This window comes from Microtus ochrogaster, linkage group LG9 (genome assembly GCF_000317375.1).
Source record: "Microtus ochrogaster isolate Prairie Vole_2 linkage group LG9, MicOch1.0, whole genome shotgun sequence".
Lineage (NCBI taxonomy): Eukaryota > Metazoa > Chordata > Mammalia > Rodentia > Cricetidae > Microtus > Microtus ochrogaster.
Window position 1 is genome coordinate 22,944,523 of NC_022034.1, and position 24,881 is coordinate 22,969,403.

The 24,881-nt window shown below is 39.3% G+C and overlaps 1 protein-coding gene across 2 annotated transcripts in view; it reads left to right on the forward strand.

The window, feature by feature from the left end:
• The window catches only part of Hs3st5 (heparan sulfate-glucosamine 3-sulfotransferase 5), a 274,163-nt gene that overhangs the window by 140,650 nt on the left and 108,632 nt on the right, over nt 1-24,881 (forward strand). The gene's annotated exons all lie outside the window — the stretch shown is intronic.

The following is a 24,881-nucleotide window of genomic DNA, read 5'->3' on the forward strand; positions in this document are numbered from 1 at the left end:
AGTGTCTCAGCTAAGACGGGACTTAGTTTCTCCCTCCTCACTTCAGGCTAGGATTTTGTCTGGTTTTAGCTGGTGTGGGTCTTGTGCACGCTCTCACAGATGCTGTGAATTCACGTGTCCCACAGCACTATCATGTACAGAAAGTGCAGATAAAGATGTTCCCTACCCCTGGATCTTGCGATCTTTCTGCCCTCTCTTCCACAATGATCCCCAAGGCTTGAAAGAAAGGGGTATGACATAGATGGACCATTTGGGGATGAACACTCCAGTCTCTTATTTTCTGTTCTGTGATCACTTGTGGGCCTCTTTGATAACAGTCATCTGCTACAAAAAGAAGTTTCTCTGATGAAGATTGAGAGATGCTCTAATCCATGGATATAACTGGAAGTCATAAGGTGTCAGTTCAATACTATGTCTATTTAGCACAGTAATAGCACTAGGTCCTTGCCTGATACCTATAACCTGTCTAGAAACATTTCTTGGCCCTGATAATGACACCAGGTATGTGTTCCATGTTACAGAGCAGACTTTCTAATCAGAAAGTGGTTATTTACTCCCATGGTATTTGTGCTACTACCACATCAGTGAACATATCTTACCAGGTTAGTCGTTATTGTAACTGCAGGGTTACCAGGTGGGTAAGCCTGGTGATTATATTTCTTCTATATTAAGCTACATAGCCCATTTAAGCACCATGAAAGCTATCCAGTAATAAGGCTTTCAAGACAGTGCCAGCTTGATTTCTCCATGTTCTATGACTAAATTATATATGTATTTAGCAATTGGGTTTGACTGTCAAGTTCTAGAGGGTAACCAAGACCAATGACATCTTGTATGTAATGCGTGCGGGTCTGTGGAATCCACCGGCCAACAACTTCAAAAGAGGTAACCCATTCCTAGCACTGGGCTTTGTATCTGTTAGCCTGTGGTGTGTAGTAGGGGCACTGGAGCTCCACTACAGGATGACTCCAAATATACTCTGAATATAAGCCCTGAAGTGAACTGTGCTGTTGACATGAGCATGGCCATGTCAAGGACCACAGAGCCTCAGAACCTATCTTCTTAATCCAGCTATATATAATAATCTTACCTCCTCTTTTTTTGTATGTAATAACCCTGCCTCCTTGTTCATCTATATGCAGAACTCTCCTTCTCTATTCAATCCATAGCACCACATGGAATTTCTGGGGTGTTTCTCCATCAGAGATCTCATAACACCCAATCCCAGTTTTCTGTCCATGTGTCCATCTGTCTGTCATTCTTCATTTCCTACAAGCCCAGTCAGCCCTACCCCTGAAAACAGTATGTGAATGTAATATACATAATATATGCATATATATATGCATATTCATATATATAAATAAATCTTTTTTAAATAAGTACAAAAGAAAGAACTTAGAATGAAATAATTGTTCTCTGCCTTCACAGAAACAGCAGTTGGCATAGAAACTCATGATGTGAACTTCTGTAGGGAAAATCACAGCAGGCTGTTTTTCAAACATTGGTGCAACTTGTTTCTTTTTCCTTTGTAACTCAAAATTTAAGACAGGACCCTGTGAAAACTTTTCCACAAGTGCTGTGTGCTGTACATTGGTGACCTGAGGTCCACACTCTGAGGCTGCGGTATACTCTCTAAATGTTTACCATGGAATGTCACTCTTGATTTGGGGTGCTGTTTTTTAATTGACACTTCAAAATCCTAAGACAGTGAACTCTTGTTTAAAATTTAGTCTTGACTGTGTCACTGTGAAATATTTCTTAGATTCCTAAGTAGAAGTTGTATTTAAAAACAAGAAAACTGGCAGGGGGTATACCTTAAACAGGCTCAGTCATGTTTTCTTGCCACCTAAAGGTACTGTCTTCTTCAGGATAGACTTCTCTCACCTATAAAGTGTGGTGGAGGTAGACAAGCTTCTAGCAGTGATCTGGAGGAAGAAACAGGTTACATACAGAGTGCTCAGAGCAGCATTTGACTCCTGAGTGCCGCCTGCATAATTACTGTCACTACCATATCATTTAGAAATCTATGTGCCCACATTAAGTTAAAACAGTTCCTTTCAGATCTGTTAAAATTCTGGGTCCAGTAAGGTGAGCATCCAAACCGAGCTGATGAGGGAGGGGGACTTGATCGGGGGATGGAGGAGGGAAATGGGAGGCGGTGGCGGGGAGGAGGCAAAAATCCTTAATAAATAAATAAATTTAAAAAAAAAATTCTGGGTCCACCACTAACTGAATATGATATGAAGATAATATGAAACAATTTCTTCAAGTTTTCTAAACCCTTGTCCAAAATATTATTTATCATGTTACTAAAAATTCAATGTTATATACTATGTAAAGACTATATGAGAAAAATCAATTTTGAAGTTAGCAAGAAGTATTTTTTCTCTTTTCTTTGAACAATAATTGCTTCTATAGGACACAGAACAGTAAAATAAAAGCATTGTTTGTGTTTGGGGGAGAATTTGCCAACAGAAACCTTTGAAAGACCCTGAAAACTAAGTTCATGGGCTTCTGTGATTCATATGTTTTCATAATCAACAAATAAAAATTTTAATACTATAGAATTCAATGAATCTAATTAGAAAGTAGACAGCATACTTCAAGATGCTCACTGGCTCCTAGCAGTAAGGGAAAGAGGACCACAGTGGGCCAGACCTACCTTGAGCTCAGAAAATAGTCACCTCCACACACAGAGCAAAGGAAATGAGAAGACACAGCTCTTCTTACTGCAAAACACTGCATATTGGGATGTCTAATAGAATTGATCCCATTCCTAGTGCAGACATTGAAACAAAGATGAAGGGTTAGGAGTGGAGCTCAGTCAGTAACGTGCTTATGTGATGTGCATGAAGCCTTGGGTTAGATCTTCAACACAAGCTGTGACAAAACCAGGCCTTAAGACATGTGCTTGGAATCCCAGCACTGAGGGATGGACTCAGGAGGATCAGAAGTTTGCGGTCATCCTTGACTATGTAGTTGTTCTGAACTACAGACAGTCTCCCTTCGTTTTTTTTTTTTTTCAGTTAAATAAAATGAAAAGAAATACTGTGATGGTGCAAGCTGTAACATCATCATTTGTGGAGGCAAGACAAACGGAAGCACCAAATCTCAGTCCTTTAGCCAGCAGCTACTATCTTATGTTCAAAAATCAGGCATTGCTTGCCTCAGCACCAATGCTTCTAAAACATTTTACTCTCATGGTGTCCTTCAGTGTTTTACAGAAATAAGTGTCTGTTTTTCTTCAAGAAAGAGATTTTTTCTTGGAGTTAACTTTAAAACTGTTTTTTTTTCCATGTAATGACTACTCAAGATACATCACAGTGAATATCAACCTTTTCAAGACAAGGTTTCTCTGTGTATCCCTGTCTGTCCTGGGACTTGCTTTGTAGATCAGTTTGCCTTCAAACTATCAGAGATCTGCCAGTCTCTGCCTCCCAAGTGCTGGGTTTAAAGGCGTGCACCCCTACTAATTGCCTCATAATGAGTATTATCTTAGACTTCTGTTTCAAGACATGTAGTTGTAGTTTACCTTTTCAAGCTTTTCTCTAAGAAAGCAAGGACCCTGCTTTTGTCTATCTCCCATTCAAGCATAATAACCAGCCTAATTATATGGCACTGCACACAAGTAACCATTAAGGCAGAGTTTAGTAACAACATTATTAATTTTAACCATAGTTTTACTTTACAGCAATTATTGGATTGGAAACCACACAAATCAAGGGAATGAAGGGGAAGATGCACAAGCATCTGGCATGCACATATTGAAGGTCTTCCCATCGTAGGAAACCTCTTAGGATACGTGTAATGGACCATTTTGTGAGTCCATGTATTCTTTTGTCCCTGTTTTCTATACTTAATGTTATTAGAGCCTATTATATCTGGACCAAGGGCATGTGTCAACAGTTGAAGTCACTTTCCCTGTTGGTCACAGCTGCAGCTTGAGGTCATTTGTGATGACCCCATACTCAAAAGGTCACCATAAAGTGACCTTCACCTTCCAATAATATATTCAAAGAACTAATGTGCACGTTAAGTGGAAACTGGGCAGCTGGCAGTATCAGTCACATATGAGTTTTTTTTGCTATATATGGAGGTTGGTGCTCTGTTCTAGTCTAGATGGTGCATTTATATCAATAAAATATCCCCACAAGCAGAGTTGTAGGACACCTGAGAGGTCTACACATAACTTTGCACTAAGAAGGCAAAGAATACTTAAGAATTTTGTAGAGTCGTATGAATGGGATCAATAAGTGACTTTGCTTTGTTGGTGGAGACTTGTTCACATGAGAAGATTGAGAAGATTAGAGAGGGACGAGTCCTTCACTCAGCTAATCGATCTTACTAGGTACCCTCTAATATCCCTGACCCGGCGCTGCCTGCAGAAGATTTCATTGTGAGCAAGGTAGTCATGCTGCAATAGCTACTTTGCAAGGCTTAGGGGAAAATTAGAAGACCAAAGCGCATGGGACAACTCCAGCACATGGTTCAACCTGGAAGCATGTTATAATTTTTGAGAAAAATACAGCACACTCTGGAATGCTGACTTGTGAAAATATGAATCCAGAAAAAAATTCCAAAAACAAGTCAGTTTTCATCAATGACTCATCAAAGTCTCTGGGAATAGTTTTATGTCTCTAGAACTGAAAATTAAATGTTCCCATCCTAGTAGGAAGACTGACCAAGAGCCAGCATGTCTGTCCTTTATGCAGCCACCAGAATATTTTGTTCGTTGCCCACGAAGAACAAAGCCAGAGGACTTGGGACCACAAGAGCAGAGGAGCCACATTGAAAACAATGAACTGAGGAGTTTGTCTACAAAATGTCGAGACTCGGTATCCTCCACAATAGGTTGAAAGAACCCATAATTAGCTTTTTCAGTAAATATATTCAAACAGTCTTATTTTGGGAATTTAGTCACCCTCAAAGGAAAACCTAAGGACACTAAAACCAGGGCTTCCTTCAGTAGCAACCCAGCCAGATCACCCTGGAATGAAAGGGCAATTGAGCGTTTTCTTACACAGTTATAAACTGGCTACTCAGAAGAGAGTAACAGATCACATAGGTTTCAGGAAGGAATTTAATTGAACAGACACAAAAACAAATAGTAACCTGTTCTGAAAAATAGAGGTGAGATGAAGAAATAAAACATTGCATCAATGAGAAGGGAAGAATATATAAAAGATACACATTTAGAGAGCAGAAACTATGTCTGGAAACTTAAATTATAATGAAGAGTTAAAAATAAAATGAAAGGTAAATATAGTGAAATGGTAGAAAGGTAGGAAATGAAAATATTTTTAAAAATATTTTTAAAAATTGATTATGTATCTCACTTACAAATGGTAAGAATGTGCCAGCATGTGTCAACTATCTTAATGAAAGGGTGAAGTTATCCAATGAATATATGCTGAACTGGAAAATGTAAGTTTTCCAAAGGTACCATGGTGTGGCCTATACAGGGATAAAGACAGACTGTATTCATTGGGCAGTTTAACATGGGTGACAAAAACTTTAAATAATTCCAGACTGTACAGATTCCATAGAAAAGCTAAAGTATCCAACTGTCAGTGGATCTCAAGAGCAATGATGGGGATAATAACTGTGTGTACAATTTAGAAAAAAATTTAAATGCAATATTTTTAATAGTTCTTTGAAAAGTTCATATAATTCCTTCATCATTTTCACTTCTCACTCATATCTTTAACTTCCTGAACCACCCCTTACCTCTCCAAACCCTCCTAACTTTTTGATCTCATTTTTTTTGGTCTTTTAATAATTCACCAACTGCAATTTGCATTTCTTATATACTCATGAGCAAAAGCTATCCACTGGAGCATGGTTGGCCTACCAGGCTCCATGTCCTAATAAAAACTGACTCTACCTCTCCCAAGAAACTGTCTATTGTCAATAGCTCCTCAACAAGGGAGAGAGTTTATAAAACAGAATCCCCATGCTGGAATGCTAACTGGATTGATCTTGTGCAGGTCTTACACAAGCAACCATAGCCTCAGTGAGTTCCTTTTTTTTAATCCATAATTATTTTTCTTTATTCATTTAATCTATGATTATACTCTCCCTTTAAGGACTTTAATTTTTTAAAAACCATTTACTTCTTTCTATATTTTCCTCTACTTTTTCTTCTCTCTCCCAAGCCTACATACATTTATCCAACAGTGTGATCCATTTAGTGGTCTTTTTTTTTTTGGCCATTATTTAATTTACTGTAGATTTTCCTTTCTTTTTTTTTTTTGTGCAGTGGCTTGTCTCATCACACAGACAGTTTCACAGGTGTCCTCCCTGACCTCCAGCTTTACAAACTTCCCAATTCCTCTTCTATGATGATTCCTGAACCTTAGGGAAGGGAAGGTATGATACAGATGGCCCATTTATGACAATGCTCTATAGACATTTAATTTTGTAAATGACAGTTGTAAGTCTCTGAATTAATCGCTATCCATTGCAATCTTATCTGATGAGGTTTAGGAGTTGCACTAGTCTATGGACATAGAGATACTTATTTAGCATGCAGTTTAATACTACATAATATAATTAGCAAAATAGAACAGTAGTTTACCCCTGAGATCTATGTACTTCCTAGCCACCAGGTCTGAGAGATTCACAGTACTTGGTATGCACTCTTTCCTGTGAAGCGAGGCTTAAATCCAATTAGAAAGTGGTGGATTACGCTCACATTTATGCTCCTATTCTACTCATGGGCATATCTTACTTATTACAATCCACAGGGTTCACAAATTAATAAGATTGTTGATGTATTTTTCCCCATAAGACCATCCCACATGCTAAAAGCTGACTTTTACTTAGTACTAAATTGATTTCCCCATGTCCAGTGGCCAAAGTATTTGATGTCTTCAGAATTAGGATCTGATTGAGTTCTGGTGGTCAACTAATTGCCGTGGCAATCACCTGAATTGTTTTGCAGGTTTCTAGGACAAACCTGGTCAATATCTCAAACAGTGGCATCTCACCCCTGGAATCAGGATTTAGGAGAACTCTTTCTAATGTAAAATTTGCAAAGTGGCATTACTGGTCATTTATGAATACAGACATACTTCACAGCACCATGATTCATTTTAAAATACTTAAAAACTTCTACCCACTTTTAACTGTTTTGCAATTTACATTGTAGTAAATGAGATAGGACAGAATTTCATAAATATGCAATTAACTACCGATTTTGCTAATTGCTAGGATGGAACTTTTTTCTTTTCTCATAAATAAAGATCTATAGCTTACAGAATAGGGGAGTATCATATCAATATCTTCATAAAATGGTGTCATGTTGTATTAAGATACAATAATAAACTAGTATATTGAAAGTGTGGCAAGGTTCTCCATCTTGAACTAGGCAATCTCTTGGTTACATTTGGGATTTTCATCCACTGAAGAACAGGCTGTATTTGTAGTTCAATTTAATCTGTAGTCTCTGTCTTGAAAATTCAAGATGTCTAAGCATCCTCCTTCCATCTTCTTATCCTCCAGTGTAGTTGGAAGTCCTCCCACTTAGATGGGAACTAAGTAAGCCCACAATTCTCATTCATACTAACCTCTTCTTTACTTATTTATTTTTAATATATGGATTCATGTAGCCTCGGCTAGCTTTGGAATGGAACTTCGAACTTCTCAACCCCAGCTTCCACTCCCTAGCATTGGGGGTTTTGTGCATATGTCAAAACATCCACTTTAGTCTATACTAGGAATTGAACCTATCCAGGGCTTTGAGCATGAGGCAAGTTCTCTACAAAGGACCTCAACCCAAAACTACACACTTTTGTGAGTACAAGATATTGCTCTGTACCTGGAGCTGTCATTGAGCGTATTTCCTTCACCTCAACCTCTTGAGTACTGTAATTGTAGACACACAGACCAGACCCCCTTCATTATTCTATTATGAAACAGTCTCTTGGCCACACTAAAGTGCTCTTTTCCCCCTTTCTCCCCCCACCTGGAATATACAGTCAGAGGATTTAGCAGATCTTTAGGTTTAATTTCCTTTTGGTTACTAATTATATCTTCAAGTCATTTCTTCCGTTTTGTATTTAACTTTGTGAGCAAGGGTATTACTTAAATACTTTGTTTAGAAATATTTCCTATTTAGAAATATTTCCTATTTAGAAATATTTCCATAGAAAGCAATTTTTGTCTTGGCAACAAACTGGGTCATTTGGGGTTCCCATAGGACCCCTTTGGCCAACACCTCAATTAGATATAGCGCAATTCCAGTACTGGAAACTTCATTTGATGACAAGAAATGTCCTGTTGGGGCTGCTCTGTCTCCTCCATTATTTGGTGATTTCCTTTAGACTGTCTTCATTTATGTATATTTTTGAGAAGCTTCTACTGTATTAGGTTTCCATACTACCCTCCAAATTCCATTTAAATTGAGCTATCTCTCCCTGAATGCCCTCCCTCATCCTCTCTTCGCTCTTCCTTCCACTTGGTTCTCCCATTCTAATGCCGCTAATCCACCCATAAGTATATATTATGTGAGAGAAAAATCTATTTTTAATAAAATGGGGAAAAATTTTCCCAGCTAATTATCAAATTGCATTGCTTGCAAATTTTGTTTTGTACAAAATACTTGACCATGAGTACAATTAGAAAGCTTCTTTGTCACCTTATAACATGGACTGCTTATTCTTTGAGTTCCAGAGATGTGTTTCTCATTTCCACCTGCTATCCTGTCAGAATGCCCTTGTCTACCAATGGTTTTGCCACCATTCTGTATTTCCATATTCTCTGATATGATGGAAGATCCTCTAAACTTTTCTATTCTCTTGTCCTGAGCCCTTTTTAGGAATCACCTTTAAAAATCCTGTAATGACAATTTTAGCTCTTCTAGTAAGTATTTCAAAATTCTTTGAACCTACACTCATTCCTTATCTCTGAAAACGCATCTGCATTTGGATGCATTTTGTTATAACAAGACTTAGGTTCCCAGGACAGATTTGTGTACTAAGAACCATGTTCACATATACAGATGCATAAATGTGTGTGTGTGTGTGTGTGTGTGTGCACACAGACACATACACACACTAAATGGCTTGTGCAATTAATTATAGGGACAGAAAAGTACCGTAATAGACAAGTTGAAAACTCAGGGAAGACCGGGAAGTTGGAAGTTTAATTCCATAATGAATCCAAATGACTCGGATGCACAGACAATCCATATAAAAGTCTAAGAGCAGGAGAGAGTCAGAGTCCTTGATCAAGCACAGATGCAAAGGGAACAGATCTCCACTTCTATTTTTTTATGTTCTCTTCAAGGAGGCTAATCTCCTTTACTGCATTGATTTACCCAAATGATAAACTCATTTGGAAAGAACCTAACAGACACATAAAAATAAAATATAACATGAGAACGCTGGGGCCCAATCAAGATGTCAAAAAGAAAATGTAGTCCTCAAAGGGCAGAATAACTGCAGGATGTGACCTGGAGTGTGCTGTTTAATAAGGACAAGTTTTAACTCCTGAAACCATAGGGAATATAAGATTCTTTTTGGATAACCTTTCCTGTCTACTCCTCTCATGGAGACTCATTTTTTGAGTCTAGTACAAGAATAGCCGCTTAGAGTCACAAAGTGAACAAACTTCTAAGGACTTAAAAACCCATCTAACTTTTCATTATCCTCTCCTTTTAAAGACAAGAAAACTCCATTCCTGGGGTTAAGTAACCTTCTTGATTCTCAGAGCTCCGTAATGCCAGGGGCAAAGCAGGAACTCACATCCCAGTGCTTGACCTGAGACATTTCTCTACCATTTTCCCCACACAGCTTGGCCTTTTAAAGTGAAAAAAAATAATTAAATTAAACTACTTGCCATAGTTTTGCCCAGCAACAGAAAACTTGAGTGATGAAAGAAATATTGCAAAAAGTAATTACTTTTAGTCATTTAGTGAAAATATCTATTACACACTGAATTACTCAATTATGCATGTCGTCTAAATGTGAACCTGTTAGCAGCTTAAGGGTGGCATGTCTAAATAATTTATATTTTATACTCATAAATATTGTGAAATCTAACAATGATAGCTATTATATTATTTCCAAGAAGTTCCTATAGATACTGTAATGTAGATGGCATGTACCTGCTCTGAATTTGTTTTAAATGTGACCTTGCATTAAAAATGTTATTTATACATTAGTATCTCTATAAAATAAAGTTTACTATTTTATCTCAAAATGTAAAGCAAATGAAGCACATTTAAAAAACTCTCCACAAGAGTAACAGTGGAATTCAAGATAGCAACACACACATTCATGCACACACACAAACACACATACATACACACGCACCCAAAGTTACCTATAGGGAAGTATCATATAACTAATTATATGCATATATATATATTTACGTACAATTATGCATTGAACACTCTACAAAGCTACATAGTACCAATAAAATTTTTCCTTAGGAAATGTTCTATATCAAAGATTCAGTGGACCGAGGAAAATAATAACATACACACATACATACATTCATGCACACATACACACATATATACATGCACATATATACATGTACACACACCCTGCACAAATGCAAGTGTGTGCACAGTCAGGCTTTCCTACATTTCTAGAGGAAAGATGTTTATGAGTCAGGAAGTCTATATTTTCTTTAAGAAGAGAATTCTCCTAAAATGTCCACAATGTTATCCTAGGACTTACTTTAATCAAGTCTGAAATAGACAAATCTACTTTTTGGAATTTTGGTACAAATCAGGATATCTTGTTCTACAGAATTCACCATCACACCCACAGCAACTTCTTTGGAACTTCAGGGCCACTGCTGGTGAAGAAAGGTAGCTGCAGGATTTGCGGTAACCAAGTTAGAATATATTTATTTTTTATTCTAAAATTCAGCTGGAAAATTTTGAGTCATATTAGTGATATCCCAAGGAATAATTTAGAATGTTAGTAACTATGGCTCATTCTTTAATCAAAATAAGGATTCCTGGAGTTACATGTAAGGAAACACCACACAAATATAGTGGCTACTGGAGACTCTGCAAGGGGTCACATGGAACCTATAAAATGTCTCCTTGGAAAACAAAGATTCAGTGAAGAGGGGAAAACAATAATTTTATGCATATATTGCATGGATATCTAATGTTCTCCAAGTCACACGGGTCGATTCTAAGTCTGTATTCCTCTATTCCGTGCTAACTCTGATCAGTCATGGCTGGCAAGGATGAATGTTCTGAGAAACCTAGCAACTCCTGAGAGGTTTTCATGGGAAAACCCATCAGCAGAATGACTCATCTAAGAGGGCTTCCAGCCCAGTGCACATTGGACCTAGATATGCATATCTGAGCTCTGAACTACTGAAGTCAAAACAATGCAGGAAACAAAGGCCAGCAAAGAATTATTCCTGCAAAGGAGTCAATGAGTCGTGTGATTGGAAAAGTGTGATGCATTGTGTCTTTATATCCTTTACACACTGAATTACAAAATCATACCTCAAAGTGCTACATCTCCCAGTATAACTGTCTCTGGAGACTCAACTTTTAGAAGATAATTAAGATAGAAAAGGAGGAAGGCAGAAGGAGGAGGAGGAAAAAGAAGAAAAGGAAAAGGAAAGTGTAAGAAGTAGGGAGAGGAAGAGTGGGAGGTAAGAAAAGGGGAGAAGGAAAAGAGAGAGAGAGAGAGACCTCTGAACCTATGCCAGGGAGGTAAGACTAAATGTATACACTACGAATATGGCCTACAAGTCAAGATAATTGTCCCCAGAATCTGACCATCTTGGCACCCTGGTTTGCAGGTTTCCACCCTCCAAAAACACAGGAGAAAAAAGAGAGAAAGAGCAACCAAATCCATGGCAATTTGTGATGGCATCTTATACAGAGAAATCAAAATAAAAATGTACTGAAGTATAGAAGTAAAGCTTGCAAATCAAAGGCAGTATTATGTAAAAACCTGTTCGCATAAAAATTTTTCTTATTTTTCCTAAGCCTTACCTCTCAAAGATTTCAGCCTGTGTAAGATGGGAAGGATCTTAAAACACATTGAAGGGCTGGCGAGATGACTCAGCAAAGCTCAAGGCCCCAAGTTTGATCCCCAGACCCCATGTGGTAGAAAGGGCTCCCACAAGTTGTCCTCTGACCTCCAGCCATATGTTCTGTGTGTATACATATACGGGGTGGGGGGGCAATAAAAATTACAAGATAAAACTGAAGGAAAAGAAAAGTGAAAATTCACTATGACTCATTTGCGTCCTATGATTACTCTCTTGGTGTCCCTAGAAGCCTACACTGGACAGTTTTAGAACCTTCTAATGAGGTTTGTTGTGTGAGACTATTCCTAGAGAGATGAAGGGTACCAAAACATAACCAAAGTGCAGAATAGCGCCAATGTTCAACATGTTGAATCAAGGAGCTATGTTGTGGTTACAGAAATACAGGTGAGGGATAACTTTCAAGAGGAGAAACGGCACAAAGAAGCTGCTTAACCAAAGCCCAGCCCCATGAGTGACAATTCACTAAAGCTGGAAACTCAGAACACAATGCACAGCCTGCTGGCAGCTCAACGAATTGGAGGTGTCCTTTGCAGGTAGCTCAGTTGGCCTGAGCCTCTCCCAGACAGTCAACAGGTCTTGGTTTTTTCTAGGCAGTTCGGCTTGTCTCTCAGCTTCTTTCAGGCTGCTCAGTGGAGCTTTTGCTAAGTAGCTGTTTTGTTGTTGTTTTGTTTTGCTCTTCCAGTTTGTATTGTCTAAGAGTCTTCTCAAGAGACTCTCCTCAGTCTTTATAGACTCTATATTTTTTGGGTAGGAAGAACCTAGTAAAATTGGTCAGTTTCAAGGACTTCCTGAAGCTATTTTGAAGTTATTTGTGGGACTTCTCTTCAAGACAGAATATTGCAACCTCCAAGGAAACTGCTACACCTTAAGGGGAAGAGATACCTTCTGCCTCCTCCTACCACCATTCATTTTCCCTCCTTAGTAGGAGGCAAATCCAAATAGCAAAATCTTCCCCATAAGCAAATTGGAGACATTTTGCTTTATTTACTTCATGGCTGTTTTCCTTATTTGTGCATTTGTCATTCTTATTAGCCATATGCAAGGTTGATTGGTACATAGATTTTGACGGCACTGTCTTCCAAGTACTAGGGTCAAAGGCTGGAGCCATCAACATCCAAATTAAATGCCAATTTGGAGACATGCTTGAATATTACACACACTTTTAAAATGTCCAACGTTTAGGAATGTATCATTGTTCGTCATCTAAAAGTCCATTTATAAATGTATGTTTTTATAATACATGTAGTAAAATAAGTTGTTCTCTTTTTGTTGTACAAATAAACCTTATTTTATGTTATTGTTTTGGGGCAACCTATGCTCATGAATAAAAAATCCAAAATCAAAATAACTATGTAAGGCACTTGTGCCAACTGTCTATCTTTGTATACTTGAATAAAAAAATAAGTAAGAGTAAATAATTTTTCAAAGCATGAGTAAGTACTTATGGTAAATAAATTATGCTAGAGACAATGCTAAAGTTAGAGACAAACTGGACTTTTGCCGTCTTTTCTTATTTGAAATCATGTTTTTTTATGTCCTTTTGTTTCCAACATGAACACACAAATGCATGACTTTGGCTGGCTACTGGGATGCATGATTTCAGTAAATTTTCTCCTTTTTGTTTATCGCATGGATCATTACAAGAGTGTGAGTTCATAGTTTGCTGCTTTCAATGCATGCTTATAATTTAAAATGCATATAAATACAGCCTTTCAAGTGTTGAACAACTCTTACAGAAGAGAGAGTCCTTTTACAACAGGAGCCCTCTCAGAGGACTGGCAGGGTAAGTTCTAGGAATGGATGTGAGTCAAGACCTCCTGGGTGCCTGTTTTGACAAAGAGTGCTACAGTGTGGCCCTGCAATTAGGACCCAGTAAAAATCTCTGCTTTGGTCCTTTGAAGGTAGAATACTGCTAACCTTAATTACACTGCTTGAGGCTCTTCCTTAGTGGAAGCAGAGTGCACAAATCTATTGGAGACCTACTTGAAGATTGCACACACTTTAAAATATTCCAATTTTAGAAATACCTGAGGGACTATAATACTGCCTCATTATGTTATCATAGATTAAATCTGAAATATGAAGTATTTAAAAGGAAAATACCTGGATATCAGGACACGCAATCCTATTGCTAGCTATTACAAGCATTATTCTTTCACATAGAAATGTAAACAGTACTATGACACGTACTTGCTTCCTTGAACATGGGTGTTACATGTGTGTAAACCCACAGTCACCACAGCCAAGCTGTAAGAAGCCTACAGGGGTGGGGATGGGAGCCAGTGTCTGATAGGAAAACAGAGGGGAAGGTTTAAGCTCTCAGGAAGCTTGGGTTCTAAGGGGTGGTCTGGATGGCTACAAATAGGAGGCTTCTGAACAAAGGGCGGTTTGGGAACAGAATTCTCAACTCTGGAGGCACGGGAGGCTCACCCTAAGAGCCACAGCTTCTTGAAGGTAACTAGCAAGTAATTTAAGAGCACAGGAAAAAAATGGTACATAAAATAGGAAACTGGGTTTATAATACAGGTTTTAAATAGGTTTCTCAATGTTTTTTGAAAACCCAATATGTGTTCAAAATTTTATTTTTTCTTGCTTTAGGGGATTGGTGTGGGACAAGGGGATATATTTCATCCTTGTCTTAAGTAGGCATCCAGTGACTGCCTTGGTACCAGACTGACTCATTTCCATCCTCATCCTCATGGAGTTAGACTGAGTGTTGTCTGTACCTGTGAGTAGGCGTCCATCTATACAAAATGCTCCGCGTGAGTGGAAAGCAGTATTAGTTATTTCAAAACTGTTCTCCAGGTCCTGATAAAAAATAAACTAAGTTTTTGCAGAAGACACAAGAGGCGTTTTCTTACAAAATCTCTGATGCATGTTCTCACCAGAATTTGCTGTCTTTCATGAAAAAGCCCTTCTGAGAACCCAGCTGTGCCTACTCTGGCCTTTTTATAAAGTTTCACCCAGACAGGGAAGGTCCTCTCTGCTGTCACCAGCCTTGGGGGTGTGTCCTATGCCCAGTAACACTCACTTCAAACTTTCTCTTTGTCTTTGTATATCTGTTAAACTTCCAAACTTATTTTTTTATTTACCGAAACAAGGTCTCATTATGCTTTGGCCTCAAACTCGCAGAGATCTTCCTGTCTCTGCCTCGCAAGTGTTGGGATCAAAGGATTGAGCCATAAACTTCCAACTGAAATATCATCCTTGATTTAAAAAAAAGAAAGAAAGAAAAGATCTTTCCTCAAGGGCATTGGGCAGCCATGGATCATTGCTGTATAATTTGGCACTGACAGACATTGGAGATGACTGTGACAGGGTTTTCACATCGTTTCTGCTGATCTGATAAAGACATATTGCCAGAAAAAGTGTGGAGACCTTGGATTCCACAAAATCCATTTAAAATGAGAAGTGCTATCAAGAACAATTAGGAAGGGAGGGAGTGGGAAAGACAGTCCTTGAGAAGAAAGTATAGTTTGGTGTAACAAACATCACTCCTCAATAAGGACTACACACACTGTGCTTAGCCCATTCACCACGACTCTCAGCCTTAAGCTCCTGGAAACACACAGTACACACCACATGACAGGCCCTAGAAGCCTAGAGAAGAGCAAATGAAAACAGATCCCAGTGTGCCCCCAGGAAAATATTCTAATATCTTTCAAAACAGGAGGCTTGTTTAAGAGACCAACACAGAAGACAAAAAGCACAGAAAATGAGTCTCCTCTATGTAGAGTAGACCATCCACGCATCACAAATCTAGAAAGCTAAGAGCAGCTGTGTTAAGTAATTTATGTAGGGATAAAAAGCTGTTTTCAGAGTACTTTTGCTGTGGAGGGTAGTGTTCCATAAATTCATTGTATGTTCAATCTTAAGCAAAGCACTTTTGAGGAGAATTGAAAAGTGAATGCTGAACTACCTTCATCCAACCACTTCCCACCCATCCCCAACCCAATGCCCCACACAGTCTTCCCATGGGGCTTGGTTGAGTGCTGTACAACCCCCATCCAGCTCTGCCCACCCATCCCTACCCCCATACCCCATCCCCACCCCCGTGTCCCACACAGCCTTCCCCACAGAGTTTGGTTCACATTCCCCCTCAGCCTGGCATATGTGAAACCTGGAAGCTGTTAGGCTGTGGTAGGCATCACCTTGAATATTCTTCCTAGTGCCTTCTGTGTTTCAGCGGCAGTCTACAGAGGTCAGCTAATGCAATCCCACTTTGACTGCTTATTTGAATTTTGGATGCTCGGGGCCCTGAACCGATTCCCTGAATTTGTCATGGTCCTAATTTAGTTATCCACAGCTGCCTCATTAGATTTGAGGCCCTTTCAAGAGAATATTGATTACTGCAGCTCTTTGTCTTCTAGTAACAGTGTACACAACTGCCTGTTCTTTGCGTCCATTTCCTTGACCTACTAATGGATGCATGTTTCCTTTTAACCTTTTCTAGTCACAGGATTCATGGGAAAGTTATCAGATTGTAATGACTTGACCATTTAAAGATAGTTCTTCAGTACCTTCAGATATGACTCTTTTGTTTCCATAAACATTTTTTTCTAGGACTCTCAATCCACCTCATTGTTTCTACTAGAAGTGTGTGTGTGTGTGTGTGTGTGTGTGTGTGTGTGTGTGTGTGTGTGTGTGTAACTCAAGTCCAAGCATGGCAATGTGTGGCAATACCTGTTATGCTCAATTTATCCCGCTTGTGTTTTTCTTTCTAGAAAGAGTGTGCAGTGCCATCTCATTTGTGTTTTAATGAATAAAGCTTGCCTGAAGATCGGAAACATAAAACAGCCACACTAGCCAGCCTTACAGACCAGGCAGCAATGGCATACACGTTTAATTCTAGTAACCACACTAGTTTATGATAAAAGTGGGGCAGAAGTGGGGCATAGCCTTAATCCCAGAACTAGAGAGGATTATAAAATCGGAGGGGACAGCTCTTCGTATCAGTCTCATTCGGAGCTTTCCTGGGGGCAGGATCGCCATTTTCGTACTGACGTCAAGGTAAGAGCCAGTGGCTGACTGTTTTGCTATTTCTGACCTTCAGGTTGAACCCCAATTTTTGTCTCTGAGCTTTTATTAATTGTGCTTCAGAGGTGGCTGTGAGAATGCTCGTGAACTAAAATGTAGAACTTTTTCTTACTAAATGACATAGACAAGTGGGAATGTTGATGCAGAAACCCAAGTCATCTACTTTTTAGTGTGGTTATATTTAACCATCAGTACTGTCACCAAAAAGGGAAAGATACATGCGTCATACATGAATATCACCTTCCCATGGTTCATTAGCCCATTAGTTCATTAACAAAGTGTTTGATAGCTAATCCGAATAATCCAAAAACTGTTCTAAATAGTGCAGTAAAGGTCAACTTGGTCAGCCATCATGGAGCCTAGGGTCTGTTGGTAATTCATCCTAGAAAAGAAGCAATTGCATCATGGCATTATAGGGATTTTGATGAACAAGAACAGAACAGCAAAGATCTAGAGAAGGGACACTAGATGAAAGAATTGACAGAAAGACCTTCCTGAGAGCAAGTGACATCCAGCTGTCACCAAACAAGTGACAAACCATCTGCTGATCAGTTGAACTTTGCACAGTCAAGGAAGCCAGGTAGGTGGATGAGCAAGGTCACGTGACATGGGACAGAGGAGGCTGGGGAATAATCAGGATGTCCATTCTATAGGTTCACCAAAGGAGGACACAGGAGGGGCAATTGGAGCAACAGATCCTGTAAGTGCTGGCTTGGCGTACCTGTGAGCTCCCCTCTCGGGTTTCTGGTAGAAATGAATCCATCACCAACAGAGGGTTTTGTTTGGAAATGTATAAGTTAGTCGATAAATGTATTTAAGAGGCAGCTGAAATTTCCGATTCCCTGGGTACTTTATCAGAAACATCTTTGACTTCTTTCTTTCTACTCATTTATAATTCTTTCATTCATACATGTCCACAGCTCCCCTTCTCAACAAATTTCAAAGTTATGTGCCTGATACTGCTTTGTAGGTGAGGTGACTTTGCCATTCTCATCACTCATCTCTAATTGCTCTGTGCTTTTTCAGGCATAAGTTGATGCAATTGAAAATGCCACTGCTTGCCCTAACATACAGCACAGAAAGACAAACTAGGCTATAGCCTTACATTAAAAGAGTCGCCTCTATGGAGCTTTAATTCCCCGGGCTTGTCAAAAGTTGTTAAAACATTGCTTGCCATTTTTGAATATAAAATGGAGGCAGACATGTACTAATACATCAAAAAATGACACTTTGTCAAAGAGAGCTTTCATGGGAGAATGTTCTGAATAAAATGTTTTCTTTTAAAAAGAATCCAACCTGCTTAACATTCTACAGCGAACACAAAGGGACACAAAATGCCCGAGCTTCCTGGGGGTCACCACAGGCATCTTCTTCTATCCTTTCTTTCTATCCATTACTATGCTGTTCCTTAGACTCTGTGAAACTGCTTCCCCAAAGGATTATCAGTTTTACTTCATGATAACCCTAATTGAATGTAAAATAAATGTACCCCTGACTCTCTTCAAATGGACTCTTTTCAGACTTAGCTTCTAATATGACGGTGACGATACAGTTGGCTGTGCCTGCCATTGGGCTCAGTGTAACATTATGGGAAGCAATCACGTCCCCTTTCAGTTAGGGGCATCTGCTGCAGCTACCACCGCTGTCTATAGATGAAATACAGAACTAAACTTTCACACTGCTTTCTCAGAAAGTGTCCTCTCCCAGTCATTTAAAAACCTTTTAGCCTTTGGAAAGATGGTAACCAGGAAAGAATGGTAAAGACCTTTCAATTTTAGTAAGACAGATGTGCCTACATGTCAGCCTCTTGTCCTCAGTGGTCCTCTCTGTTTCAGTTTCTCTGTGATGGTTCCAATTCTCTGGGCCTTTTAAGGATGTCCAGAGTTAAGATAATGGTTGGTATTTGAAATGCTAAGCTGAAAATCAATAGCTTACTGCCTTTGATCTCAACCGAATACTCTCTTCTCTACCTAGGAGGGGAATTTCTACCTGCCACCCACATTCTGTGCAGAGAATGGGCCCAGGTAGGAAGCAGAGGGAACAAAGGGAAGCAATAGAAACAGATGGTGGTTGAGGTCACTGAGATGCAGTAGAGTTCAAAGATATCCTGGGATGCCACGGAACAGTCCTGCTGGAAAAGAGAAAGATTCCAGCCACTTGTCCGCTGCCCGTTCTCAATTAACATATCCAGAGGGTGATTAGTGGAGGTAAGGATTGTGCAAAGGCTTGAACTACTGCCAGGGAATGGTGAAACCAAAGGCCCCGCCCCCAACTATAGAGATTTATTTAAAAAAATAGATAATACAGGTTTTTGTAAAATATTAAGAAATTCTGCAGTTACTGGCATGAAAGATATGTGTTTCATTTCTGTTGCTGTCATAAAATGCTGTGACCAAAAGCAACTCAGAGAAGAAAAAACTTATTTGGGCTTCCTGTTCCGGAGGGAGAAGAGTCCATCATGGCAGGGGAAGCCTGGCAGCAAGCAGCAGGCATGGAGGTAGGAGCAGGAAGTTCAGAGATCGCATCTTCAACTGCAAATACAAAGCACAGAGAAAAGCTAGAAGTGCGAGGTGGCTATAAATTAACTCGGAAAGACTATGGCCAGTGATTCCCCTGCTGCAGCAAGATTGCACTTCACAAAGCTTCCACAACATCCACCAAAGCAGCACCACCAACTGAGAGTCACGTGTTCAAATATGGGAGCCTATGGAGGACATTTCCTATTCAAACCACCACTTTCCAGTCCCTGTATCAGAAATTTTTGTTTGTTTGTTTGAGACAGGGTTTCTCTGTAGCTTTGGAGCCTGTCCTGGAACTAGCTCTTGTAGACCAGGCTGGCCTCAAACTCACAGAGATCTGTCTGCCTCTGCCTCCCGAGTGCTGGGATTAAAGGCATGCACCACCACCGCCTGGCCTTTATCAGAATTTTTTAAAGGGTTTAGAACATTTAAACTATTGACATTTTAGAAGCCTGTGAGACTCTTAAAAGTGATACCGTGTTTTATATTTTAATGTTAACATGAGGTCTTGAGAAGAAGGAATGGTTATGGCTTTAAGGGATCTGTTTGTGTGTGGAAATTGACAAGGGGTAAACTCGCGATGACTAATCTTTGATGGCTGCCAACCTGAAATACCTGGAAGAAAGTACTTCACCTGAGATTGCCTTATGGACATGTCTGTGGGATATTTTACAGAATGATGTGGAAAGGGTCAGCCCACTGTGGGTAATGCCACCCATGGCCAGTGGTCCTGAAAGTTGTAAGAAGTGTCGCTAAATGTGGATCTAGAGCAAGCCAGTAAGCAGCACACAGTCTCTACTACAGTCCTTGTATCCAGGTTCCAGTTGAGATCCTACCCTGACTTCCCTCAATGATGGACTCTAACTTTAAACTTAAACCCTTTCCTCAATGGTTTGGTTACGGTCAGTATTTCATTACAGTAGCCAATAGTTAACTAATGCAAGAGAATATTAAGATTACTGAGGTAACAAATCTTAGTTGTGAATGTTAAAAAAAAATGTGATACTTTTGGTCTTCATTAACTTGCAACAATTTAGCAAGGGAGAGCATTTTGCTGTGGAAATCGTGACAGATGTGGAGGAAGTGGTCATGCTAGTTTCTGGCATCTTACCATTGAGAATGCTTTCACAGCCCTGTGAAGTAGAACCTGGGGCCAGTGAGCTCTGGAATGAGACTTGGACTCCTACCTCCACCCCTTACTGTTTCAGAAGCCCAGAGGAATGTCTTAGCTCCTCCAAGCTTTGAACCATTCATCTGGAAAATGGGCCTAATGCGACCTCATTAAGTATTTATTCAACTCAGTGCCCTAATAAACAATACCAAGAGCCATAATTGGTCTGGTGCACACACGGCTTCACGGATTTTTATTCTCAACACAGTAAGACTGTAGTTTTGAATGTAGCAAGAAACCACTTCCAGTTGGCTACTGCAGGGGTTTAGATGATCTTCAGAGTTTATAGACCAGGAAACACATTCTGCCTCATGACCCATGTTCCCCCAGTTCCCATGGGTGCAGACCATACTGGTGTTTTATATATATATATATATATATATATATATATATATATATATCTTCAATTCAAATTTGGTTCAAGCTCAAGCTAGAAAAAAATCTCAGCATAGAGAAGGGGGAATCAGCACAAAGTCGCTCTCCTGACCAAGGAGCTATTTACAACTGATAAACGCTAGGAGATGTTGAATCAGTTTTCTTCAATGGAGTGACATTTGGTATACTGATCACGCTCCAGGGAAGGCCCTGTAAAAAAAAAAATAATGTCCTTGAAAATATTTCCTGATTACACTGTTGTCACGAATCATTTGCTATGGCCAGCAGGTCCTCCTTAATGTATTAAGACAAAATTAATTTCTGAAGCTTACACCCATTATAATTGGCATAGTTTTTGTCTTAGTCATAGACCACCTGCAATAATATTATTGTATGTATCCTACATAAAACAGAAGTGTCAAGGGCATGCCAGCCTTTGGCTCTTTTATATAATAGCTGTGCTGGAGACACCTAATAAAAACTTTGAGTGCACAGCTGACGTCAGCAATGAATGCAGACTGGTTCTGATACACGTATTGCTACATTTTACAGCCCTTCTTGAACGGACTTATAATTAGTTTCAAAGTGGATGACACAGTAGCCCCAAACTTCAACTAACTAATTGTGTGTAAGTTATCTGAACAAGCATTTTAGTTAAATACAAGGCTCAGACAACTAATCATTAAAATCAGAATGAAAAACTCCAGGTTTATTGTTCAGAAGCCACCGATGCCATATGTCTAATGAGTTTTCCTCTACTGAATGAAAAGCTGAAGGTGCCTCCTCAGTGTGACATGCAGTAGCTGGTAGCCATTGTAGGGTCAGGGTGGCCAAATATGTTGGTTGAATCTGAGTGAAGAAATCTGATTACTAGAACTTAGAGGCAAAACTTTATTTTCTACTTGGTAATGCTCTTACAACTTAAAATTTATTTTAGTCCCATAAATATCTAAGAAAAAATCAGCAATAAATACCACTTAGTATTTCAAAAAGAAAATGGAAACGTTTTACTAAAAGTATGTATGCAATATAATATATATATATATATACACACAGAAAGAGCTCTTAATAAAAAATATAAATAATTTGTGATTCGAATTTTTTAAGAAAATCCTATTATAAATTGAAGGGATAATGAGGGATAGCGTGTGCACGCACACACCCACACATCCACACGCACACACAGACATTTTGGCTTCATAAATGTAAGCCACCCTAGCCCAAAGATTATATCTGAGAGATCATACAAAAGTATTTGTATGTAGTTTCTTGACTTAATCTGTGAGTTCTTACAGTGTGATGCAATGATCATTTAGCATAAATAACAAATAAATGCTTGTAGTGAAGTGCATGGTGATTGGAATTCCAGAATTTGAGGTGGAGGCAGGAAGATTATTATTCTGTGGTTAGTCAGCCTGAGCACCATACCATCTGGCTTTGTAACATCAAAGAAATGTTGTGAATTAAGAAAATACACTCATATAATTTTATACAATTCATTTGAAATAACTTTCTATTGTGTAGGTACACACATGTGCACATGCACACACAAGCATTTATGCAGTATGTGTACATGTAAGAGTAGACACACATGTGCTATGGAACGCCTGTGGAAGGGAGAGGACACCCTGGAGTGTTTGTCCCCATCTTCCACTTGTTTGGGACAGGATCAGCTCCTGCTTCACCCTGCTGTAAGAATTCTGGGATGACTGACCTGTGAGCTCTTGTGGTGTCTCTTGCCTCCATCTCCCAAGCTACTGTGTCCAGGGTATGTGTGTTCCAGGGACCCAACCCAGGTCCTCACAGCTGCCTAGCCAGCACCTTTGTCACTGAACCCTCTCACCCTCTCTCTGGCCCAGGCTGGCTTTTCATACTCATTTTTTGTTACCGATTATTTTCTTCGCTCCCCAAGAGGAATAACTGATGAAGCCAGCAAGCTTCTAGTCACAGCTTCTATGGCAAAATTTCTTCTCCCCTCTGTTATCTGCTGCTTTTCTCTATCCTAGAATTAGAGGAGACGTTGAATGCCAAAGAGAGTAGGTAGGGCCCGGCTTGTTGAGGGAAGGTGAATTTATCGTGAATTAGCTTTTTTTCTTACTTGAACCTAATACCTGCAATCACTGATTGTCACATTAATCTTTTGTTGTAAAATTGAGCTAATTGAAGATGCTGCCCTCAGGGGACCAGCTCACGGTGCAATGAGTGTGGAGAGCCCTCTTCAGTTTAACATTTTAATTATTCATAATTATGATTATTTCTGTTTATCTGGGATGTTTGGAAAATAATTCTAGCTTATTAAACAAAATGAGAAGCTGAGTCATTGGGGTTTTGTTTTGTTTCTTACTGAGGTCAGCAGGTCTGGGAGTATGCCAAGTTCTCGTAAGCACTAACTGGTTTCCTGGCTATTGGGTAGTAACAATGGACATGCGACCTGCCTGAATACATTTGTTCCTCCCTGATTGCTTTAGAATTACAGGCTCCACAGTGACTGTGAGGCTGAGGATTGACAACAACCCAAGTGGGAGGAACTGTAGATAATTTATGACAATATGTTAATCAGTGAGGAAATTCAACAAGGTCATTTGCTGATATTAGCCAAGCGTAGAGCTTTTTCTTTTTTCTTACACCCATAACTTTTCTAAAAAGAACATGTATGTTGAGCCATAGGTTCCTATTGGCACTTGTTAGCTGCTGGGAGCAGGAGAGACAGTTGTCATTAACAATGTACCTTGGCAAGCTGTCTGCTCCTCAATGGAAGAACACATAACCAAGAATCTGGACAGCCTTGAAGGAATTTGTTTTTTAAATAAGAAGGTTGGGTGGGTAGAAAAGAGAGTGTGGATCTTGGAAGAGTAGTGGGAAGGGGAAACAAATATGTTCAAAGCACGTGATATTAAGCTCTCAAACAATTAAGGAAAATAAAGTCAAAAAAAGAACTTGTGGATGTATTTCCTGGGTCACTGTGTGTATTCATGCATAAGTGTTTGCTTCATGTTTTAAATATATTAGAATCCTTTGCACTAAAATAAAGATGGATTTCTGGGCTCCTTGGGATTTGTACCTACTCTTATTGATCTAGGTTGGTGATAATGATGTGTTAATTTTCTACAGTCTATGTATAAGTTACCCATGTTCTAAGTAGTAACCCAATAAAGTGACTGTCACCTTCCAAAGCTTTTCCCAGTTTAGCTGTCTGTCATCTATCCCATCCATCTCTTGTTTTTAGCCTCTCATATATTTCAGTTTTAGATTCAAATATGCACTCTGAAGTTAGAGAATTCTTTTGTCTTCTGGTAGCCTGTAGCCAAAGGTAGGAATGACTGATGCGGAGAATCACCATGTCTATGAAAAGGTCAGCACAGAGATGCACAAGATGTAGCATTTTTAAAGAGAATGCATCTAGCCATGCTCACATTCAAAGTCTGGGAGTCCAGAGAAGAAAACAAGTTCTGCTTGATAACAATATTTGGAAGTGCACATGAGTATCCCCATTTTTAAATCCCCTCCCAGTCAAGTAGAATGAATAATCGTGTATTGTATTCTGGGATTAAGATCTACTTTGTGATTTATTCCCCTTATCAAAAACTTGTTTCACAAAAATACTAGAATAACCATGGGGGAAAATGTTGTTTTCCATCAAAAAAATATGTCTAGCCGGGCGGTGGTGGCGCACGCCTTTAATCCCAGCACTCGGGAGGCAGAGGCAGGCGGATCTCTGTGAGTTCGAGACCAGCCTGGTCTAC